Source organism: Chrysoperla carnea (genome assembly GCF_905475395.1).
Source record: "Chrysoperla carnea chromosome X unlocalized genomic scaffold, inChrCarn1.1 SUPER_X_unloc_185, whole genome shotgun sequence".
Taxonomy (NCBI): Eukaryota; Metazoa; Arthropoda; class Insecta; order Neuroptera; family Chrysopidae; genus Chrysoperla; species Chrysoperla carnea.
Window position 1 is genome coordinate 7,501 of NW_025408139.1, and position 7,771 is coordinate 15,271.

The window sequence follows — 7,771 nt, forward strand, 5'->3', positions numbered from 1 at the left end:
CCTATAGATTAATATTTAATGGGTCGCAACGTCCTACAAGATGAGAAGTGCATACCTCGTTATCATACAATTAACAATATACAGCAGTGCATATATTTTTACTAAAAATAAATTCCTAATAAAAATTTTTGTCACATGCTAGTACAAATTGGTTGATTAACGATAAAAAGTAAATGAATCTCATCTTTCGACCTTTCGGGTTTCTCAGGTTTACCCCTGAACGGTTTTACGTACTCTTTAACTCTCTCTTCAAAGTTCTTTTCAACTTTCCCTCACGGTACTTGTTCGCTATCGGTCTCGTGGTAATATTTAGCCTTAGATGGAGTTTACCACCCACTTAGAGCTGCACTCTCAAGCAACCCGACTCTAAGGAAAGATTCACCTATCATCAATAATAATCACTACGGGCCTGGCACCCTCTATGGGTATATGGCCCCATTCAAGATGGACTTGGATGTATTATATAACAATAGGTTTATATTGAATCTTCCTAAACACTACATTCCCCAAGTGTCTGTTTATCAGCCACGGGGTTCAGTGCTGGGCTTATCCCTGTTCGCTCGCCGCTACTAAGGGAATCCTAGTTAGTTTCTTTTCCTCCGCTTAATAATATGCTTAAATTCAGCGGGTAATCTCACCTACTCTGAGGTCGTAAAAGTTTTTAGAAGTATTAAAACAAAAATTTTTTTTATATATTATGTTTTTGTTATATTTTATAAGTAAACAATTTTCTTAATTATTCATACTCAAATTTTTTTAATATTATTATATAATATTATTTTTATATTTATCTAAAGAGAAGAAAATAAAAAATAAATAATTATATATATTAATTTTTTTCGAGTATATTGAAAATTTTATTACAAATAAAATATTCCATAACAAAATATTAATATATAATATTTTTGTTTATTCTTCTTTATTTAATATTTTAAAAATATATTATTAATATCATTTATTATTAATATTATTATTAACATAAAGTTTTATAATATTATATATAAATGATAAAAAATAATATTGATATATTAATTTAAAAATGTCGACAAATAATAAAAAATATATAAATTTTAAATGCTATTAAAAACATTTTATATTTATTTTTTTCTTATATTTGGCGTAAAACATTCATATATAAATAATTTTACATTTCTTTTATAAAAATTTTATTTATCAATTTAATTAAATATGAAAAAATAAATTTTCTTTTTTAATTATTGATAAATTTCTTTTTCATAAAAAAAATTTTATGTAAAATAATCTTTTATTATATTAATATAATGTATACGACCCTCAGCCAGATGTGGTCCGGGAACAGTATCCAAGGACCGCAATGTGCGTTCGAAATGTCAATGTTCATGTGTCCTGCAGTTCACAAGTTGACGCGCAATTAGCTGCGTTCTTCATCGACCCACGAGCCAAGTGATCCACCGTCCAGGGTAATCTTTTTAAATTTTAAATGTAAGTATTATTATTAATAATAATCTTTATTTTTAATATAAAAAATAAAATTATTAATTTATATATCTTTATAAATTCTTTTAAAATAAAAAAATTTTTCTAGAATATAAATTATATATTTTATTTTAAATATATATATATATAAATTAAAGATATTATGGTATTAATAAATATATACATAACATTTTTGATATTTTTGTTAGTGCTAGCTAGATATAATAATTAATATTTGGTATATTTTATAGAAATGTATTTATTTTTTTTTTATAAATTATTTTCTACATAAAAATATATATAATATTAATATGGTACAAAACAAATGGGTTTGTTTTTTAACATAATAACTTTTAATAAAAAAAAAGAAATATCAAGACAAAACATAAAGAAATTTAAATTTGAAATAAATTTTATTCTTTAAAAAAATTTTATCTTGTGTTTTCTTTATTTTTATTATATAACATAGAAAAATAAAAATATAGATTATATCAATTATAATCTTATTTTATTTTTCTTAATAGAGATTATATACATATAAACAAATAATTTCAATATATTCTATTTTTAATTTCACTTTTTTATAAGAGAAATTATTTATAGATTTTATTAATAATTATTGTTTAATAATAATAATAATATTGAATATAAAAATATTTTATATGTAACAAATATATTATTAATATTTATATAATATTCTCTATATTATATGTATAGATATATTATGTGTATAAAAAAAGTTTGGCGTATTACTTTAATATGATATCATAACCAAAATAAATCTCTTTTAACACATAATTACTATTATATATTTTGAGAAAATTACATATTAATATGTTATTTTGTTAAAAAAAATATTTCTTATCAATAATATTTTTATTTTTTGGAATATTTAAAAACAATACAAAAAATATAAATAAATATATTTTATATATATCGTTAATGATCCTTCCGCAGGTTCACCTACGGAAACCTTGTTACGACTTTTACTTCCTCTAAATGATCAAGTTTGGTCATCTTCCCAGCAACATCGGCAATATCAGAAATATTGCCGCGTACCAGTCCGAAGACCTCACTAAATCATTCAATCGGTAGTAGCGACGGGCGGTGTGTACAAAGGGCAGGGACGTAATCAACGCGAGCTTATGACTCGCGCTTACTGGGAATTCCTCGTTCATGGGGAACAATTGCAAGCCCCAATCCCTAGCACGAAGGAGGTTCAGCGGGTTACCCGGACCTTTCGGCCTGGGAGGACACGCTGATTCCTTCAGTGTAGCGCGCGTGCGGCCCAGAACATCTAAGGGCATCACAGACCTGTTATTGCTCAATCTCGTGCGGCTAGAATGCCGCCTGTCCCTCTAAGAAGAATTATTTGTACGCCGGCAGTAAAAACCACATCAAAAAACTGCGTACCCATACACCATAACATATGCAACATAAAGCACAATATATACAAAATATAATCTTGATCGTTAAATCTCAAAAATACATGCATATATAAATACAATACATAACACACATGAAAATGAATGAAATGGGAAACAAACAGCCGATGGGCCTTGAGATGCCGGTAAAGTACGTCTATTTAGCAGGCTAGAGTCTCGTTCGTTATCGGAATTAACCAGACAAATCGCTCCACCAACTAAGAACGGCCATGCACCACCACCCACCGAATCAAGAAAGAGCTCTCAATCTGTCAATCCTTCCGGTGTCCGGGCCTGGTGAGGTTTCCCGTGTTGAGTCAAATTAAGCCGCAGGCTCCACTCCTGGTGGTGCCCTTCCGTCAATTCCTTTAAGTTTCAGCTTTGCAACCATACTTCCCCCGGAACCCAAAAGCTTTGGTTTCCCGGAAGCTGCCCGCCGAGTCATCGGAGGAACTTCGGCGGATCGCTAGCTGGCATCGTTTATGGTTAGAACTAGGGCGGTATCTGATCGCCTTCGAACCTCTAACTTTCGTTCTTGATCAATCAAAACATTTTTGGCAAATGCTTTCGCTTCTGTCCGTCTTGCGACGATCCAAGAATTTCACCTCTAACGTCGCAATACGAATGCCCCCATCTGTCCGTATTAATCATTACCTCGGAGTTCCGAAAACCAACAAAATAGAACCGAGGTCCTATTCCATTATTCCATGCACACAATATTCAGGCAAAATTTGAGCCTGCCTTAAGCACTCTAATTTGTTCAAAGTAAACGTACCGCGCCCACCTCGACACTCAATTAAGAGCACCGCGACGGGATTGCAATTGGGGGCTGCCACCGCTCTTAACGGTTAAACACTTACGACAAATTACATAATAAAAATATATATAATGCATTAAATAAATAATAACACTAAAATATACTTTATACATAATCTGTACCACCCACCGGTAGGACGTCCCACATAACATGCTAGTTAAACAATGCGAGCATTGAACCAACAGTGTAGGACACAGATTCGACTACGAGCTTTTTAACCGCAACAACTTTAATATACGCTATTGGAGCTGGAATTACCGCGGCTGCTGGCACCAGACTTGCCCTCCAATGGATCCTCGTTAAAGGATTTAAAGTGTACTCATTCCGATTACGGGGCCTCGGATGAGTCCCGTATCGTTATTTTTCGTCACTACCTCCCCGTGCCGGGAGTGGGTAATTTGCGCGCCTGCTGCCTTCCTTGGATGTGGTAGCCGTTTCTCAGGCTCCCTCTCCGGAATCGAACCCTGATTCCCCGTTACCCGTTACAACCATGGTAGGCGCAGAACCTACCATCGACAGTTGATAAGGCAGACATTTGAAAGATGCGTCGCCGGTACGAGACCGTGCGATCAGCTTAAAGTTATTCAGAGTCACCAAATTAAACGATGCAAATTAAAATTTACACCGATTGGTTTTGATCTAATAAAAGCATTCCTTCCATCTCTGGTCGGAACTCTGTTTGCATGTATTAGCTCTAGAATTACCACAGTTATCCAAGTAAATGTGGGTACGATCTAAGGAACCATAACTGATATAATGAGCCTTTCGCGGTTTCACCTTAATTTGGCTTGTACTGAGACATGCATGGCTTAATCTTTGAGACAAGCATATGACTACTGGCAGGATCAACCAGGGAACTATTTGTATTTATAATATTAAATATATAATAATATACATGATATTTTTGTTTTCTTATTATAAGAAAAAAAATTTTCATACAATAATTATTAATATATAATAATATTATTACAATTTCATTTTAAATATCAGATGGTCTCACCCATTACTGATATAAATTTTTTTTTTTTTATATCTCTATTGTTTTAAAATTAATAGAAAAAACATATGAGATATATATATTATTATTAATTTTTTTTTTTTTCAAATATATATTTTATTATGTCATTTATATAATTTTTTTGCTTTTACAAAAAGAAATATATAACATGTTATTCATAATAAATATTATTGAATAAAAAAAAAAAAAAATAATTATGATTTTTGTCAGACCATCACCAAATGGGTCTTAAAATATTTCAAACATTTTCTCATACTCGTCGCTAGATTGAAAGCGTCATTTATTTTTTAATTTTATTTAAAAAGTTAATTTTAAATAAAAAACGTTATAATAACACTTAATATTCTCGCTTGGTATGAGGTGAGTCAATGTAATATTATTTATAAAAATAATTTTTATATAAATATTGTGTGCTCATATGGGAGTGTAAAGTTTAAAACTTATAACCCATGAACTTGCTTTGACAAAAAAATTTATATGTTATTCTATTTATAATCAATAATTTAATAAAAAAAAATTTTTTTTTAAATATTGATATAAAAAGATATACATATAGAGGTTTTTTTACAAAATTCTCATTAATTTTTTTACAAAAATAATAATACAATATTTAATATCAAAATAATCCAAACTGATTACCATCCAGACTATTATCAATATATATAAGATTGTATTATTATTCATTTCAATACATATTTATTAAAACTGAGATAAAATTTCATATATTAATAAATATGCATGTGTAAAAAAAAAAATTTTTATATAATAATTGAAAATGTTTTTGCTATTATTTTGTATACATACATTAAATAATTGATAACAATTTAATACAATGTACACCTAAAAAATAATAACAGCATATACATATTCGAAACATTACTAGCAAAAAAACCAAAATACAATATTAAATATCAAAATAAACCAAACTGATTACCATCCAGAATATTTTGAGTATATATATATATAATTTTGTATATTTTGCGTTCATGTTAATAAAATATATAAATGATACATATTTGAAAAGTGTTATTCTTCTTTCTGTTTTTTCGTAATATCATGGTGTCCATAGACATGCAAAAGCGTCATACCAAGCCATATACATACCTACACCACCTTTGTTGAATGATACACGAACAGTATGAAAATTAAACAACATATTCAATATCATTTTATATTATACTAAAATAAATGTTATTCTATTAAGAAAGTGTATATTTTTAAATTTGGCATTCATTACATAGTCAAAATACAATAATAATATAGATGATACATATACGATAATTGTTATTTTTCTTTCTGTTTTTTCGTGATATCATGGTGTCCATAGAATTGCAACGACGTCATACCAAGCCATATACAACTCTACACCACCTTTGTTGAATGATACACTTAGAGTATGAAAAATAAACAAATTATACTATATCATACTATATCATATATGTAAGACTGTTGAACATAATACCACAAAATACACTATTTCATATAGATATACATTCATTCTTGTCAACATAAAAGTACGTTATAAATGATACATATACAATAAGTTTTATTCCTCTTTCTGTTATTCCGTAATATCATAGTGTCCATAGAATTGCAACGACGTCATACCAAGCCATATACAACTCTACACCACCTTTGTTGAATGATACACGGACAGTATGAAAAATAAACAACCTATTCTATACCATTTAATATCATACTAAAACATGAAACAAATGTTATTCTATTAAAAAGTGTATTATTTTATTATATTTAGTATTCATTACACAGTCAACATACATAAATGATACATATACGATAAGTGTTATTCCTCTATCTGTGCATCCGTAATATCATAGTGTCCATAGAATTGCAACAACGTCATACCAAGCCATATACAACTCTACACCACCTTTGTTGAATGATACACGGACAGTATGAAAAATAAACAACTTATACTATACCATACTATATCATATGTGTGAGACTGCTGAACGTAATACCACTAATACACTGTTATACATAGATATACATTCATCTCATTAACTTACACGCACTATCCATCATATATATTAAAGACATTACACCCGGTGCTTCAAACTCAAAATATGATAATGTTTAAAATGGCTTTAAACATCATAAACTTTACAGAATAATCAAAATTTAAAGAAAAAAATTTTAAAAAAAAAAATTTTTTTCAGCTAAAAATTTTTATTTTGGGACCAAAAAAATTTTTTTTTGCTTTTATCATATTTTATTAAATGAAATTTATGCATTATAATAAATTATTCAATAAACATTAATAATTATAATAAATTATTAAAAAATTTTTGGAATTAATGCAAATTTTTAGAAAAAAATGTATATTTTTTTTTTATATACAAATCGTACATGTTATATTGCGACAGGGTACCGGTATAATACATGTGATACATATGTAGATTTTCGAAAAAATTTTTATCCTTTTAAATGGTCCTAAATACTATATAAAGGTAAAATATATAGAATTTTTCGGGATTCATTAAAAAATTTTAGGGAAAAAATTTCATTTTATTTTATATACAAATCGTACATGTTATATTGCGACAGGGTACCGGTATAATACATGTGATACATATGTAGATTTTCGAAAAAATTTTATCCTTTTAAATAGTCCTAAATACTATATAAAGGTGAAATATATAGAATTTTTCGGGATTCATTAAAAAATTTTAGGGAAAAAATTTCATTTTATTTTATATACAAATCGTACATGTTATATTGCGACAGGGTACCGGTATAATACATGTGATACATATGTAGATTTTCGAAAAAAATTTTATCCTTTTAAATAGTCCTAAATACTATATAAAGGTAAAATATATAGAATTTTTCGGGATTCATTAAAAAATTTTAGGGAAAAAATTTCATTTTATTTTATATACAAATCGTACATGTTATATTGCGACAGGGTACCGGTATAATACATGTGATACATATGTAGATTTTCGAAAAAAATTTTATCCTTTTAAATAGTCCTAAATACTATATAAAGGTAAAATATATAGAATTTTTCGGGATTCATTAAAAAATTTTAGG

At 28.2% G+C, this 7,771-nt stretch overlaps 3 non-coding genes across 3 annotated transcripts in view; all 3 read right to left on the minus strand.

Moving 5' to 3' along the window:
- The window catches only part of LOC123304052, a 4,577-nt gene extending 3,925 nt beyond the window's left edge, over positions 1-652 (minus strand). Inside the window, exon 1 of the ribosomal RNA XR_006536109.1 lies at positions 1-652. This exon is cut by the window's left edge and continues 3,925 nt beyond it. This is a non-coding gene — a ribosomal RNA (large subunit ribosomal RNA).
- Positions 653-1,287: 635 nt separating this feature from the next.
- Positions 1,288-1,442, minus strand: LOC123304050. Its single transcript, XR_006536107.1, has one exon. It is a non-coding gene; the product is annotated as a 5.8S ribosomal RNA (ribosomal RNA).
- A 953-nt stretch (positions 1,443-2,395) lies between these two features.
- LOC123304051 lies at positions 2,396-4,552 on the minus strand. Its single transcript, XR_006536108.1, has one exon. It is a non-coding gene; the product is annotated as a small subunit ribosomal RNA (ribosomal RNA).
- Positions 4,553-7,771: the final 3,219 nt, after the last annotated feature.